At 42.6% G+C, this 16,776-nt stretch overlaps 1 protein-coding gene across 15 annotated transcripts in view; it reads right to left on the bottom strand.

Annotated features, from left to right (window-relative positions):
- The window catches only part of ZMIZ1 (zinc finger MIZ-type containing 1), a 470,001-nt gene that overhangs the window by 96,651 nt on the left and 356,574 nt on the right, over positions 1-16,776 (bottom strand). Inside the window, exon 1 of one of the 15 annotated variants that reach the window (XM_089682529.1) lies at positions 13,206-13,374. The exons of 13 other annotated variants lie outside the window; for them this stretch is intronic. The gene's annotated coding sequence lies outside the window, so the exon portion shown is untranslated. Of the gene's footprint in view, positions 1-12,653; positions 12,786-13,205; positions 13,375-16,776 lie in introns of those variants that run through there. One more of the 15 variants, XM_089682536.1, reaches the window with a different exon arrangement.

Below are 16,776 nucleotides of genomic sequence, written 5' to 3' on the forward strand. Positions count from 1 at the left end.
TGAACACATGATGTAGGTTCACAGCAATAGATTCCAGCCCATATCCATTATATTTTATTTAAGGTGCTTATATAGACTCACATTAGTCCCTAGCCCTCAAGGGGTGTACAATCTAAGGTTCCTAACTTACATTATTACATACAAATGCTAGGGACAATTTAGACAGGAGCCAATTAACCTACCAGCATGTCTTTGGAGTGTGGGAGGAAACCGGAGTACCCGGAAGAAACCCATGCAAGCAGACGGAGAACATGCAAACTCCAGGCAGGTGGTGCCATGGTTGGGATCATATAACTATAGCTTGAATATGTTCTGGTAAATACCTGAAAAAACTAAAATTGTGCCTCCTGTGTCCAAATATATTTGGACCTAACTGTGTGTGTGTGTGTGTGTGTGTGTGTGTGTGTGTGTGTGTGTGTGTATATATATATATATATATATACACACACACCCACATACATATACATACATATACACACACACACACACACACACAGTTGTGTTCAAAATAATAGCAGTGTGTTGAAAAAAGTGAATAAAGCTCAAAATCCTTCTAATGGCTTTTATCTCCATGCACACAAATGCATTGGGAACACTACACATTCTATTCCAAATCAAAACATGAAGAAAAATATATCAAATTTGTGTTGTTCCTCTAAAAAAAAATTGAAGAAAAGTGAATATTAGACTGTTCAAAAAAATAGTAGTGTTTGTAGTCTTTACAAACTCAAACATTCACTATATAAACTGAAAAATGTTTGAAGATTTTGCTTTCCTTTGAATCACTTAATATTTAGTTGTATAAGCATTGTTTCTGAGAACTGCTGTACATCTGTGTTGCATGGAGTCAACCAACTTCTGGCACCTGTGAACAGGTAATAAATAAATAAAACATCTCTGCATCACATGCACATTTTCCCATGTGTTATCTCTTTAAAGACCCTGAAAGTACAGAAAAACTGTTGGTGTGCCTGAATTGCATTTGGCTCCTACGAACACACAGTGTCACCCCCTATCCAAGGTGCTCTGCTAAACTACCCAAATACTCCCAATCTTCAGATCTCTTCAACATAAAAGAAAATCATTTTGTAGTCCAAGAAAAGAACTAAGGCTACGTTCACACTAGCCTTGTGTGCAGGCGGCAGAGAGGCATTTGGGAAGCGTTTTTACCGCTTCCCAAATGCCTCAGACAATTCTGCACATAGCAGCACATGGTGCTGTTCTAAAGGGAGCGTTAGCGTCGCGGCAAAACGGACGCCTCTGGTCGAGTCAGGAGGCGTTGAAGCCTCCTATTCTAGTCTATGGTGCCGCTCCGCAAACGCCCGGCCAGCGTTTGCGGAGCGGTAACACCATTTAAACTTCATTATAGGCGTTTGTGAGGCGTTTTTAACGCTCGGCAAACGCCTAGCAACTGCCGCTAAACCGCGCATGCGGCGTTTGCCGAGCGTTAAAAAACAAATGCTTGCCAAACGCTAAGAGAGCTCTTTGAGAACACACAGGAAGTGTAGAGAGGACACACAGGACAGCTCCGATTTACTGACAAGGTCAAAAGGATTCTTTTTTTGCACCCATCAAACAAATATAACAAAATGCTTTCAATAATAAATTAAACAGTCAAATACTATCTAAGCCATTAAAATTTACAGTATTTTCTGGCGTATAAGACTACTTTTTATACTTAAAAATATACCCCAAAAATTGGGGGCCGTGTTATACGCAGGGTATAAAATGTGAACCTTGAGTTTGTTTGGGTCAAGCTGGCTGGATGTGTGGTAATACTGTACATACAGTATACCGTGCTGAGCCAAGCTGGCTCAAAACAAAATGTCCCTATGACAGATTAATCTGTCAGCCCGCTGGATGTGCGTTATATACAGTATACTGTGCTGAGCCAAGCGGTTTCAAAACGTACCAGTACCTCCCTACTGTAATCAGCCCACTGGATGCGTGTATGTACGATAGCTGCGGCTACATACAGTATACACTGGGCCAATCACGGCGAGCGATGTATTCTACTGAGTCAGAGAGGTGGGCTGATGATGTCACAACCTCAGCCAATCCGAGCAGGCTTTGTATTCATTAGTAGAATACATCGCTCGCCGTGATTGGCCCAGTGTATACTGTATGTAGCCTCAGCTACTGTACACACACACATCCAGCGGTCTGATTACCGTAGGGATGTACCGGTACATTTTGAAACAGCTTGGCTCAGTATACTGTATATACCACACATCCAGCGGGCTGACAGATTAATCTGTCATAGGGACATTTGTTTTGAGCCAGCTTGGCGCAGCGCGGTATACTGTATGTACATTACTGCACATCCAGCGGGCTGTATATATACTGTATGTAGCCGAAGCTACCGTATTACCGAACATCCAGATGTAATCATCTGATTTGGAATTTGATCCATATGATGACTGTCTTACAAATGTATCACAAGATGTCATTCATGAACTTATGATGTCAGAGGATGAACATGAGGATATTTAAGGATTTTAAGTACCGGTAAGTCATAACCATTTCAAGTAAAAAATCTGATGTTTTTAAATGGTGTTGCCTCGGAAGGGGGGGGGGGGGTAGTCTTATACGGCAAGTATAGCTCAAAACCTATGTTTTAACTGGAAAATTAGGGGGTCGTCTTATACACCCAGTCGCCTTATACGCCGGAAAATACGGTACTTATTTTTTTTGCTTCCCTTGGTCTATTATTTATTACAGGTACTTATATAGCGCCGTCAATTTACGCAGTGCTTTACATACATATTGTACATTCACATCAGTCCCTAACCCTCAAGGGGTGTACAATATAAAGTCCCTAACTTACATTCATACATACACATATTAGGGCCAATTTAGACAGGAGCCAATTAACCTACCAGCATGTCTTTGGAGTGTGGGAGGAAACCCACGCAGGCAAAGGGAGAACATGCAAACTCCAGGCAAGTGGTGCCATGGTTGGGATTCGAACCAGCGACCCTAGTACTGCCAGACGGAAGTGCTAACTATTTAGCCAATGAACTTTTGCAAAATGTTGACAACATCTTTTTTGTATGTTATCATTACAGAGGATCCTCCAAGAATTCCAATGGGATCACAAGAAAAAAAACAAACAAAATGCATGTCAAACTGCAGTGCACCCCCACGAAAATATATGGTGCATGTGTTGTTTTTTTTGTTTTTTTTTTCAAATGCTTTGGTGGAAATAGGTGTTCATTTTTACAAAGCTTTGACCAGCCTTTTGACACATTACTGGACTAGAGCTGCAGGGTGCTTTAGGAGCTTCAAGAGAGCAGTTCAAAGCTTTGCAACTGCTTGCTGTACATGGTGCTCTTCAGTCTAGTGTTTACATGCTAAAGCCTGCGTAAACTAGGCTAAACATACACTCTTGGGTGTACTTTGGTGATCCAGAAGTGCACATATATATGCAAAGAAAGAGCCATCCATAGCCATAACATGCCTTCACAGTGTAAACATGCTTGAATTGTCAAGCTGAGCCAGCAAGTTTAAAAAAATCGACAACAAAAACAGAGAAGCTTGAGGTCAGTTGGGCAATGCAAACACAGCCGACAATACCAACCTTGGCAATCCATTTTAGGCTCTCAGAACATCAATGCTCATGGTCTTCTAAAGGCTGCCATACACAGCTTGAATTTCAGATGATTCATGCTGAATTGGCTGAAACTTGAGTCATGGCTGTCCCTGTTGATTTAACAATTGATTTTCGTTCAAAAAGCTGGATAGAATATTGTCGACCAGACAGTGCCTGCATGCAATCAGATGTAGGCAGTGTTGGGATATTCCACCAGCCAAGAGAGGAGACTTTCAGAATAAAAAGTTTTCAGAGGGGATTTCTCCATCTGTACGGTTTAGTGTAGATGAATGAAAGAAATCTAAGTGTATGGCTAGCTTTGAGAAACTAAATGTGACCACAGACACTAGTATGCAAGACTGATTTCACAACCAGGAGCAGTCATCAACACATTTCAGATTTTTATGATAACTGTATAGATTTTAATTAAATCGCTGTCTAGTCTGGTTCAAAAATCCCAGTAAATGTAACCATGCAGCATAAGGATCTACAGGTTTATGTAAAATTTGAATACAGCCTCACACAGATGTCACTAATCTAGCAGTTTCAAATCTGACTGTCTGTGATCAACTTCAGATACATACTAATATATACAACACAAAAGATGTAAATTGGTTTAGTAGAACGTGTAGCCACTTGTGAACTTTCAGCCCCCTTGACATTCTGCATTAAACTTTTGATTACCCAACAGTGTGTCAGTTTATGCCCAGTCTGCTAGAAGTTAATCCTAGAATCCACGGACCATTATCCATCTTTTGCAGTTGTTGGAAAACGCTGACACAATTTTTTATTTGTACTCATCTACAGACTGGGCAGCTTCCTGTACGATACACTCTGCACCTTGAGGGTAAATGAAGTACAATCAATGCTAAAGCATCAGGAAAAATGAAAGTATGTGTCCAGGCAAAATATTTTATTTCTGTTGGAAGGAGTGGGGAGGGCTTAGAATCTCTGTCTGGTTTTTACTGCAAACTGGGGCACAGTTTACTGTAGTCATGGTCTGTTTCAGTGACAACGGTTACACCAGACAAGACGTAAGGTTAAAATCTCCAACAGCAACACAGAAAGACAGAAATAAGAAATATTTTTTAGTAGCGTAGGAGAGGGCTAGAACTCCTGTCAGCTTTTTATTGTTGTCTTTGTACCTGTTGTAGATGTGTCCTCATTTCTTGCCTGATGGAACGTTTGTTCCTGTGAGCAAGTGTTGGTGACCTTAGATTGTACGCTCCATGAGAGGAGTGCTGTGAATTTACACTATATGTAAAGCACTGCGTAAATTGACAGTGATATACTAGTATCTGAAATAAATAAAACTCTTAAGAAAAGGATTTTTTCATTGACAAATATGTAGAAACACTAGATATTGAACAAAGTAAACAGATACAATGATTTGCAGGGAAGCTCAACAAATTAACCTACAAATTCCAATAATGCCTTGAGGCAAAACCAAAATCATGGAGATGAACGGGTTACGCCACCTGGCCCATTGATATGCCAATTTGTAAGGCAGTAGAAAGAACTGCAGACAGCCTCTATTCAGTGGGGTCACTTTAAAAGAGGCCAATTTCTAAGAGACAATAATCTCATCACAGTGGGAAAACACAGAACAGCAGGAACTGACCAGTGTAAGGGCAGATAGCTGGTGGGGGCAGGGAAGAGAAACCCCCCCCCCCCCCCCCCATTTTTAAACCCTACTAAAAGATTTTTCACACTTTGGCTGTCTGAATTACCCTGAAAAAGATACAGTGAAAAATGCCAACATTAAGACATTTTACTTTTGAAGATGTCTTAACACACTGACAAGTAAGGTCTCCACTACCTATCAAACGGAAAGACAAAAAAAGGGTTAATGACATCATAATGCCAGCAAGGTGACAGAGCAAAATGCTGGAGCCAGCAGTAAGAGCTGGAAACTTTGTCTGTGAAAGATCCAAACTGTCTGGATTCTAACTCAAGCGAAGTGGAAGCCAAATTCTCTATACAGTATTATCACTGAAGACAAATGGACAAACGCTTTTCTATTTAGGTTCCTAAAAAGGGGCCACAATAGTACGGGAATCTGACAAGAAAAGTTTTGAGCTTTCACCTACAGTTTATGATTACTGCCATATCTACAACAAAATAAGTGACTACACGCTACCTATGAGACTGCAAGTCCTGTAGATCAGCCACAGGTGAGAAACTTAAGACACCCCATTCATTTTTAGGCCTTATGCCTATGATTAGGATCTTAAAGAAAATGCCGCTTATACAGACGTTGAGCATTTGTTTCAGCCTATAAAAGAACCCCTATACAGGTCTGTGTGTCCACGCGCACGTAAGCATTTATACGTAAAAAAAATAAACAAAACAAAAAAAATAAACACACCAAAGTTGCATTCTTGAGAGGAGATCTGAACAGAAAAAAATGCACACATGCACCTAAACACATCTAAATGTGCATAAACGCTAGACGTGTCCAGCATTTTATCATTAATGCATTCCAGAATAAATATTCTGCCCAGTAGGATACATTTAAGCTCTACATGCTTAAAGCTTTTAGCACATTTTTTATGCTGCATTTTCCTGCCAGCAGTTCTGGTGTTCAAAGGGGCTTTTTCAGATGTCCCGTGTGTATGAGGCCTTAAAGTACAGCTTCTGAAAGGTGGACATATATATCATACCGTGAAGGTGCAGAGTACACCATCATGTATATCTCCGACAAGAAGAGCTACATCCAATGCCAGAAAAAAAAAAAGAATTAGAAAAAAGCCAGACATTAATCGTTGGCCATGTGAATGGAAAAATGGCACAAAATCAGCATTACCCTTTTCAGTAGGTGTTGAAGAAAGAAAATGTGAATATTTGGATCACAGCCTTCTTACAGACTGGCTGATGTTTTACTATCCCTGATTAGTTTGGCAGGGGCCTCGCTAAACTTTTCTGGACCCAAAAGCAAAATGTGAACAAGAGCCCTGGAGGATATGCTTCTTATTAATAAAATCTATCACACACACAGACACACAACTGGCTCACTCAATACTAGTGCACACAAAGGCCTATTCTAGCTGAGTAACACAAGATGAGGATACTTCCATTGGTAAAATGAGGGGTAAAGAGATCAGCTTTTTGAGTGTGGTCTGCATTATTGTGACTGATTAAACAGTGATAACATTCATTCACACTATATGCTTTGACCTGCGCTAATAATCAATGCAGTCTCACCCTTCTGTACAAAGACAGCAGAAACAGGATAGGACTAGAGAACCATGCCTCTCTCCTTTGCTCCATAACAGAGGGATGGGATTCTCCAGTCTTCTAGGTTAGTCCCAAACAATGTCACTGAAAACACTCAGAATAGGCAGACAGCACAGGAACTTGTCGGCCCACAAGACTATTGGCAAGACCGACTGGTATGTGTTTGAACTCAAAACAGATATAGCAAAACTGTTTCATTGGTATATTTAGCAGACTAAAATAAAAGCTCATTGGGTTTATATATACTTTAATCATCTGAAACTGAGCTGTCATTTTACTTATCCTACATGTGTTTATCTGAAGTGGATCGTTTGGGCTCAACAGGGACAAGCTGTGTACCTATGACAGATGTGACTCAGTCAAGTAGCACTGAGGGGCCCTTCCCAAGCAAGGTAGCACCAACACACCTAGAACTGCGCTGCACTGAAAACGGCCTCTCCTGTAATTCTACACTTACTATTGGATTTAATAAGTAAAGAAGTATACCAAAACATATTTGTCAAATATATACAATGAAGACAATTTGTATTTTCAAAACACACTATTCTTAGTAATTGCAAAGGGGACCTATCAAGATAAAAGTGTGCCGGCTGCCATTGCAGAAAATGCTGGTTTCCTGGCTCTCAGGCTCTGGCTTTGTTTTTAAAATGTTTGCAGTCACTGGTGACTAGCCCACAACACACATACAGCCAATAATGTCATAAGTTCAGGTCTGCATATTTGCTATAGCAAGACAGCTTGCTCTTTAATACCTTTGGGTCCAGGTCACTCATGTACAAGGAGCCATAGATGAGCAGATGTCTGCCAGGAAATCATGGGCAGGAGATATGTCTATCACATTAAGTACCTGAACCCCCCCCCCCCCTCCAAATAAAAATACCAGCTGCAAATTAATTTTCTATCGTGGAAAAAATTGCAACATTAAAGTGTTCTCCTAAATATAGTTTTGTTCACTAAGAATCACCAACAACGGGGCTCACTACTGAGATCTCTTCCCTTAAGATATTTAAACTTACCTATTCTCAGCCCACTGTGGTTCAGTCACATGATCCCTTGTGTCAGCCAGCGGTGGCTAGCAGGGGAGAGCACTCAACAGCTGGGAATTCCTGAGAATGGAGATGTCACCCAAAGGCTCCCATGTCCCAGCCATTGTTGATACTCCCTCCTCTCCCTTGCAGCTGCTGCCTGCTGACACAGGGGATCACATGACCTGACCAGACTGGCCTCAAATTAGGAAAATATATATATATATATATTTTTTTTACACAAGTTAGGCAGCATAGGTTTTGGGAGGGGGAGACGGTTTTAAGGCTGGAGTGCTTTAATTGTTCCATTTCATGTAAAATGTATCTGTACTTTCTACATGAGAAAGCACTAAGGCCTCACGCACACTGGGCATTTAATCAGCTCCCCCGAATACCTTTTCCCTTAACAGGAGAAAAGCTGTTTAAAAAAAAAAAAGCGCACCTAAAGCCACATTTTGCAAAAGCGTTTAGGTGCGTCCAGCTGTTTGAGCGTTTATGGATTCCACTGGACAGAATATTAATTTATTAAAGTTATTAAACAATTAAAGTAAAATAATAGCCTCCCATTAAAAATATACATTTAAAAGTGAAGTGTGGGATTTGAAATGAATAAACTTACACACTCACCTAGGTGGATGCTGCATCGGTCCACTGCTGCATCTGTCCCCCGCCACCTCTAAGCCTGAGAACTGAGCGATCAAAGACCGCTGATCGCTCAGTTCTTGGTTGCACTGTAAGCACAGAGCGGTGACTGACAGTCACCGCTCTGTGCACTATGCCCCCAGTGCTCACTGGAGTGCTAGGCTGTGCAGTGGGCACGAGTGGATGGCTCAGGCTTTTCACAGCCTGCTGAGAGGCTGAGCCAGCTACTGGTCAGGCATCTAGGTGGATCCCAACATTAAAAGAGAAGGTTTTAAATTTTTTCCTCCAGTTATATTTACCTAGGTGGATGCAGCATCACTACGATGCTGCATCTGTACCCCGCTGGCTCTAAGTGTGAGAACTCAGTGATCACATGATCGCTGAGTTCTCACAGTCACCGCTGTCTGCTTGGTCCCCCCATCGCTCACTGGAGCGCTGAGCTGTGAAGGGGGAAGGAGCGGCTGGTTCAGGCGTTCAGCTGCTCCCTGAGGGGCTGAGCCAGGTGCCGCTCCAGACTCTGGGGTGGATCCCGATTTTAAAGTTGGGATTTTTCCCCAGCTTGGACTGGCTGAGAGACATCAGTCGACACTGGGCTTCAGTCTGTCAGCTGAAAATGGGTCACAGAAGTGCAGAGCAAACTGTGATCCTGTGATCCACAGGAGAAGTACAGCCAAAAGAACTTCAGTTGTTGGACCAGCTGAGTGACATCAGACTTTAGCCCGCTGTTGACTGATTCTAGGTGACAGGAGTGCAGAATGAAGTGCACTCCTGTGACCCACAGGAAAAGTATGGCAAAAAGAGCTTTGGCCCTACTTCTCATTTAAAGCGGTAGTCAAGTCCGCTATCATTTATTTTTTTTTTATGTGCCCTCAGGTGGGTTGTGCCATAATGTGCTAGTATGCACAGAATATTAGCACATTATGGCAGACTTACTTCGATTGATCCGGCCATTCCCCGGCACTTCCATCTTACATCGGTCTTCCTTCCGGGTTTGGTGCCTTCGGATGCCTGAATGGCCTGGCTATTATAATCTGACTCCCGCGCATGCGCACAGGAATCACATCACAGTGGCACAGATCAGGCCGTAAATGTTCACCAAGATGCGCATGAGCGGTTCAGTGCACATGCTGGCTGATAGGCAAGAAGAAGCATTTTTAACAGAAGAGACCGATAGGGTCATAAATATACTTTCAGCGATTTTTCAACAATGTTTACTACCAGTTTACCTGTGAGTACATCTGCACGTACAGTTTTGTCCAAAGCTGGCCATACTGGCTGACCAAAAGAGAAAAAACTATTCTTTCACCCACACAAACAAGGTGGATGGAGGAATCCCCTCCCCAAGCAGGACATTGTATTCTGAAAGTGACACTCAGGTGAAGCATTTTTGAGCATGTCCCAGAGAATTCGTTTATTAAATAGTCTCATGCAGTTAAAGTACATAAAGAATCCTGTATGATCATCTAAACAAGTACAAACTTACCCACAAGTTTATTCCAAGTCCTGCAGCTCCTACCTCCCCCCAGCCCTCTGCTCCTCCTGTACTCTCCTCTGTTTTTTTTTGTGGCAGATGGGGACCACATATGTCTCAAAAGCACTTCCAGGCAATGAGGTGGATGGAGAAATCCTCCCTCCCCAAGCAAGACATTGTAATCTGAAAGTGACACTCAGGTGGAACATTTTTGAGCATGTCCCATGTTGCTGATTTGACTTCTGTCAAGCAGAGCAGCCCACGCACTAAGTGACATTTGTACGGTCCCAGCTGGACTAGCTGAATCTCAGTCAATATAGAATCAGCATTAGTACCATTGCAAAGTCTTACAAACACCAGTTGATCCTACCAGTGTAGTCCACCTATTGCAGCTCCCTGTGATGGAATGGCAACAATCAGAGTAGAGTTTCTACTCCCATGTAGGCCGTGCCTGTGTGCACTACATTGAAATGGAAAAAATGCTGCAGTGGTCATGGTAATCAGCATTGTCACTGTTGATCCATCCCTCCCATGGTAAGCTGTAGTGTCTGGGAGGGGGAGCGTGTGAGACACAAAGGTGGTTTTGGATCAGTCAGGGTAGGTAAAGAAAGTTCTTGTTTTACTTTATGAGGCTTGTACATAACATAGTAACTGGAGTTGGTACTTGTTTAGACTGCCATACAGGGGCCTTTATGTACTTTAACTGCATGAGACTATTTAATTAATCAACTAATTCTCTGTGACTGTTATAAACTTTAGCGCTATACTGAAGCATTTGCAACATCACCAGTATTACCAATCATGGGTAAAAGAGGAGACTACCCATGTGACGAACTGTCAAATAAAAGGCCTCATGCACACTGTACATTTTATAACACTGCTGTTGGGGCGTCTGTCAGGCGTCCAACAGCAGCAGTGTTTTGGCAGAAAAAACGCTTGACGGAAACATGTATTAACGCTAAGTGCATTTGGCACTTGAACTCATTTCATTGGCTAGAATAATCATTTATTCTGGACATTGAAATTAATTAACACCCAAGAGCTTGACGCGCCTAAACGTGATACATGTGTTTACAAGCGGTAAGAGTTTTTTTTTGCCAAAACACTACTGCCAGGAGGAAAAGCATCTGGGAGAGATGGTTATATGTCATGTGTGCATGAGGCCTTAAGGAAACCTCTACTGAAAGAAATACTGGGCAAGCTACCACCACTTGTCTCTTCTTCTAAGAATGCATGTTGTCTGGCTGTGTCTTGCGTCACTGAACTGAAACATGATTACATAACAAAAAGAATGAACCAGAACTCCAGGCCATCATACTTGTTCTTAAAAGTACTTAAGTCAGATGGTCTGCATTACAACCAGGGAACTTGCATTTTCAGAAGAGATTAGCAGAGGCAGCCCTATTTTCTAAGCACAGGCTTCCTTTAAACAAGGCCTTCTATACTAACTCCTAATAGCAAGTTACAAAAACATGGTGTGATCTTTGGGAGGATGAAAAAAATGGTATGATGCACATTGTATACAGTATCTTGTTACATTGTACCATGTGCAGCCATCCTATTTGATAACCAAATGAAATCTAGTCAAAGTACCGATCGGCTATAAGTAACGATAGTAATATGTGCATATAACACAAAAACATGAATGAAAAGGTGATTCAACTGTGTTCTCCATTTAACACTATTATTTTCAGAAAACTTTCTGTTTTCAAAGCTGACCAAACACACTTTGCAAAACCATAAATAAAATATCTGTTCTAAACATTTACAAAACTAATCATTTGACAGAGCAAAGCCCGGTATCTCTCAATGCTGAGATCCAGGAAGCTGCATCCCAGAAGGTGGTACTTCTTTCCAGTGATATCCATGAATTGTCACTACATGCAACTGCAGCATCCGGATACAGACTCTCTGCCAATAGGAGCCAGGCCTTGTACGTCAATGGAAAACCATTTATCTTCCCAATTCCTATTCCCCGGCACACAGAAGATCACACACTATTCCCAGGAAGATGCAGAAGCTCTTGTCAGCATTTCAAAAGGTAAAAGTAGCAAAAAGTAACTCAAACCCCTAAATATGTCACAACGTACAAAATCTCCCCAATTCTGTTAGCTCCATAAATACCAGTGACAGTTGTAGTAACTGCAAGGTAGAAGAAAACAGAGGTAAACCAATGCCAAAGCTTTGTAAACTTTACAAATGGACCCAAGACATACAAAGCAGCACTGTATTGTCTTAAATGGTGTTAAAAGAAAAGCAACATTTGAAAAAGTCTGACAATATATCTCTGTAAATGCCAAGTGCGGGTGAGCAGTCCCATCATTCATAGGGATAGTCAGTATTGCCATAAATGCCACGGTTTATTGTTTTCATTTTCTGGAATGATGCTTGTGATGGGAGGGTGGCAAAAGAACATGTAAGAGCCATGTATGAGTGTAGTGATATTAAATCGCACCACTTCTCTCCGTAATGACCACCTTGATGACCACAGAGGCCTGCTAGGTGCTGCAGTGTCTTTCCTGCTGAGGATGATGGGACCGCCTTTCCAAACCCCTTACCATAGCATCATGACACCATGCACTGTATCTCTCCACCCACAATAACACTGCTTCAAAAGCCATAGAGTCAATACACAACAGATAGAAAAGTCCTCTCCACCTCACAGCCCTAGAAGAAAGCCACTTACCCACAAGTTTATTCCAACCAGTCCTGCGGCTCCTACCTCCCCCTAGCCCTCCGCTCCTCCTGTGCTCCCCTCTGTTTCTTCTGTGGCAGAGGGGGACCACATATGTCTCAAAGCACTTCCAGGCAACACCGAACAAAAGCCAGGCAGACTCAAATGTTTCATTTGAGCAGCACAAGCCGGGCAGTAGCCACCACCATGCTGCCTCTCGCCCTCCCCTCTAAGGACACCCTGCTCCCTTCCTCTCTCTCTTCTGCCTGTCCAGCTACTGCACAACACTCATCAATTATTAATTGCTTGTCTCCAGATTTCCAGGCAAAACCAATAACAGATGGGCTCCCTGCTAATGGCTCAGTGTGTAGCAGCCAACTGGCTGTGTGTGTTTCCAGCCTCCAGAGACAATGAGAAGAATCAGGTTAAGCCTCCTAACTTCACACATGCCCAGGCAGACACAATGTAGTCCCCCCCAGTGCAGCACTGCAGTCACACACCGGCTCCCCAAGCCATCAGCCGGCCAGGAGAAGGAAGACGGATCTGAACAGGGTTTTGTCTCACCTCAGCACCATGCGGCAGGAATTTTCAAGCCTTTCCTTTCCACACTCTGTGTCTAGAGAGCTTTGCTGTTTGCTGTTACACACACACATTCACCATCCACACACACACACACACACATGCACACATACACACATTCACACTCAGGCAGCCTCAGTCATTTGCCAGAAGGCAGAGAGGAGAGACAGAGGAGGAGGAGGAGGAGGGGGGTGTAGTGGGAGAGAAAGGGAGGAAGGAAAAAAAAAAACCCAAGCAGCAGCTCACATTACAAAACTTACACGGAGGGGAGGGGCTAGGCACTATCCTTTAACCCTTTCACCAGCACAGGCCACTATGGGGCGAGTGGCTCAGAGCCAAGCCACTGAGGCAAGCACAGCCTACTGCACACAGGATCAGCAGCAAAATGCATGAACAAAATTGTGTCTTCTACAGAAATGACAAGCCCTCCTCCTTGTTCACACACTCCTCCCTGAACTTGGGATACCACTGACTGTGCCTGTATTGGACATGCTACCTGCCATTCACTACATGGTGACACAGACCACACTCAGTCACCACATAGTCTGGGGAAAGAACATGCAAATGAGGCCAGCGGCACATTGCCTGGCCACACTATACTCCAAGTACAGGGAGGAAAACGTGCCATAATACAGGTGCCCATGGGTAGCCATTGAGCCCACAGCTTCTAGAGTCAGTGCAATCATATCCGCTGAAATACTACACACTAGGAATACACAGCCAATGACTTTTAGGTCAATGCAATGATCAAATGTGAAGGAAGAGGCACCAGTCTTCACCAATCATCTGAGAGTCATGTGACAGGGCCAGACTGGATATAGGCCAATCACGGCATCAGTATATTATGCCCCATATCAGTATTTTACAGCTAACTGCAGGTCAAAGGCAAAGGAGTTGATTTGCTAAAAGCAAATAGACTGCGCACTTTGCAAGTGCAGTTGCACTCATTTTCCCCAGGGCTTAGTGAAGCTTCACTTTCTAGACAATATCCAATCAGGTGCATGGAAAGCAAAACAAAACAAAGAAAACAACAACCATTTTTGCATGCACATGACTGGATGATGGAAATCAGCAGAGCTTCACCAAGATCCAGGGAAAACGAGTGCAACTTCTCTTGCCTTTAATAAGTCCACTGCAAAGTGTTCCAGTGACTTTATACATGTTCATGAAAACAACATTGACATATCACAATAAGCAGCAATTTATTTTTTAACAAACAACTTCTACCTTTTATCATTAAAAACCCATCCTTGAGCTTTAGTTCTGTGACTTTGCCTAGGCTCCACCAATGTCAGCAATTGCTACAGGCAGAGAAGCACTTCTCTACCACCAGTGATCAGAATGGGCATTTTATTGTAGCAGGTCATAAGGGGAGAGGCTGCAGCAGGGGCTGATCTGTGTCAGACACTTGTGAACACATCCAAAAATGTCACAGCCACCGGTATTTGTAGGATTTCTGGATCAGGATATGAAAGCAGACTCTGAATGATGCATGAACAAAGACTGTTCTGCGCAAATAAGCACACTGTCAGATTGAGCAATGTGATCTCTGCAAGAGAATGATTACATAATATGAAAAATACATTTGAGGACAGGGCCATTTGAAAGGAAACTGAAAGGAAATCTGCAACGTGGGGAATTTGAAGGTTGCTACTGCTGACTAAAAATCCAGGTTTTCTAGCTGCTATGCTGGTGCATTTAGCACTGTGAGTTTCAGACCCCAAAACCAAGTATTATTATTATTATACAGTATTTATATGGCGCCAAAGGGTTTGCTCAGCGCTGTACAGTAGCAAGAGGGACAGAACATAAGACAAGACAGTAACAAAACAATACATGGAGGGGTTCAAGGGCTCTGCTCTTTCGAGCTTACAGTCTAGGAAGGAGGGCAAGGTGATACAGGAGGAGATGGCTGTGGGGGATGGAGTGGTGGGAGGAGTGGAGGAGGTTGTTAGGTGAGGTCAGGTGTTAGGTGAGGTTGGGGTAGGCTTCCCTGAAGAGGAGGGTTTTCAGGGTGCGCCTGAAGGTGAGGAGGGTGGGTGACAGTATGCAGATAAAGAGATCCAAGTTCGCTCTGACCTACTGTTTGTTCTGGGTCAGGCAACAAGCATTTTCAGGAGCAGCTGGAGGAATGGCAGCCTCCATTATTATGCTGGATCGGGTCTATTGTACTGTCTGTTCACAGGTTTCATAACTTCTCAGGACAACTCTACAAGCTGCTGCTGTTTATTATTTATTTATTTCAGGTACTTAAATAGTGCCGTCAATTTACGCATCACGTTCCATATATATTGTACATTCACATCAGTCCCTAACCCTCAAGGGGTGTACAATCTAAGGTCCCTAACATTCATATATACACATACTAGGGTCAATCTGGACAGCAATCAATTCACCTATCAGCATGTCTTTGGAGTGTGGGAGGAAACCGGAGTACCCAAAGGAAACCCATACAGGTACAGGGAGAAAATGCAAACTGCATGCTGTGTATATATGTGATGGTGGAATGGCAGGTAACTGCAGGTGCCGAGCACACATGGGCATTGGCTACATAATCCATAGAAAGTTCTGACTGGAAGCTTATCAGACAAAATATTTCTGGAATAGCCCAATATAGCCTAGGTGCAGATATCATCATTCCATTCCCCATTTGTATATCAAATTAACCTGGGGGGGTCATTCAGCTTCTGAACTTTGAAAACTTTTCCTCCCTGATTTTCTGTCATATTGCTCTTTTAGCACCTTAAGCTGGCCATTGATGGTTAGAAAATCAAATAAAAGAGTTCAGAAATATTGACAATCTTTCAATAGTATGTAGTAATTTTGTCATTTCACCCATCACGGTACTGAAAACTGTCCACCTATCATCTACATATTTTTGTTCGCTTTCAGCATTATTGTTTTTTCCCGTTCAATGTGGATTAAACCTTTGACAGGCTCATGCAAATTCTGCTTTTAACATTATTTTTCAATCAATTGCACTACTCACAATCAGAAAATCATACAAAAAACTTTCCAACAGGACCATTCTTTTTTTGTCTATGAAGAATTTGATATAGATTGTTGAATTGAGCACATTAACCTTAAGAAAACTGAATGATTGTTCGATTCCCTTACATGTTTGTTTGATCTTCTATCCATCCATAGCCAGCTTGAGCCCCTTTTGCCTCTCCTTTCCTTCCCTTGGTTACACGATCACGACCACATAGACAAGTGACTGGCCGACCTCCCCTATTATTTCCTTAGTGAATTAATATGACTAGCATAAGCTGGTTATACAAATTGCTTGAGGGCTTGGAACCATTGCTCACCAGCAGTATATATGGTGGGGTAATTGTCAAAGGAAAGGAATCCCACTCCTTGGAATGACTTGCTCTTTATTGGAGGTGGGGGTGGGAGGTTTACTACATGAATCAAGCCAGACAGAAGAGGCCATAAGAAACAGAAGCTGCAATTCAACAGGAACAATTTGGATCTTATACAGCAGCTGTCATTAAATAGTGGACCGCAGTCCAAACGCAAACCAAGCGATGCTCCTGTCCAGACTGTCAGCCTG

Source organism: Staurois parvus, unplaced genomic scaffold (assembly GCF_062004578.1).
Source record: "Staurois parvus isolate SC_StPar_1 unplaced genomic scaffold, SC_StPar_1.0 ptg000291l, whole genome shotgun sequence".
Taxonomy (NCBI): Eukaryota; Metazoa; Chordata; class Amphibia; order Anura; family Ranidae; genus Staurois; species Staurois parvus.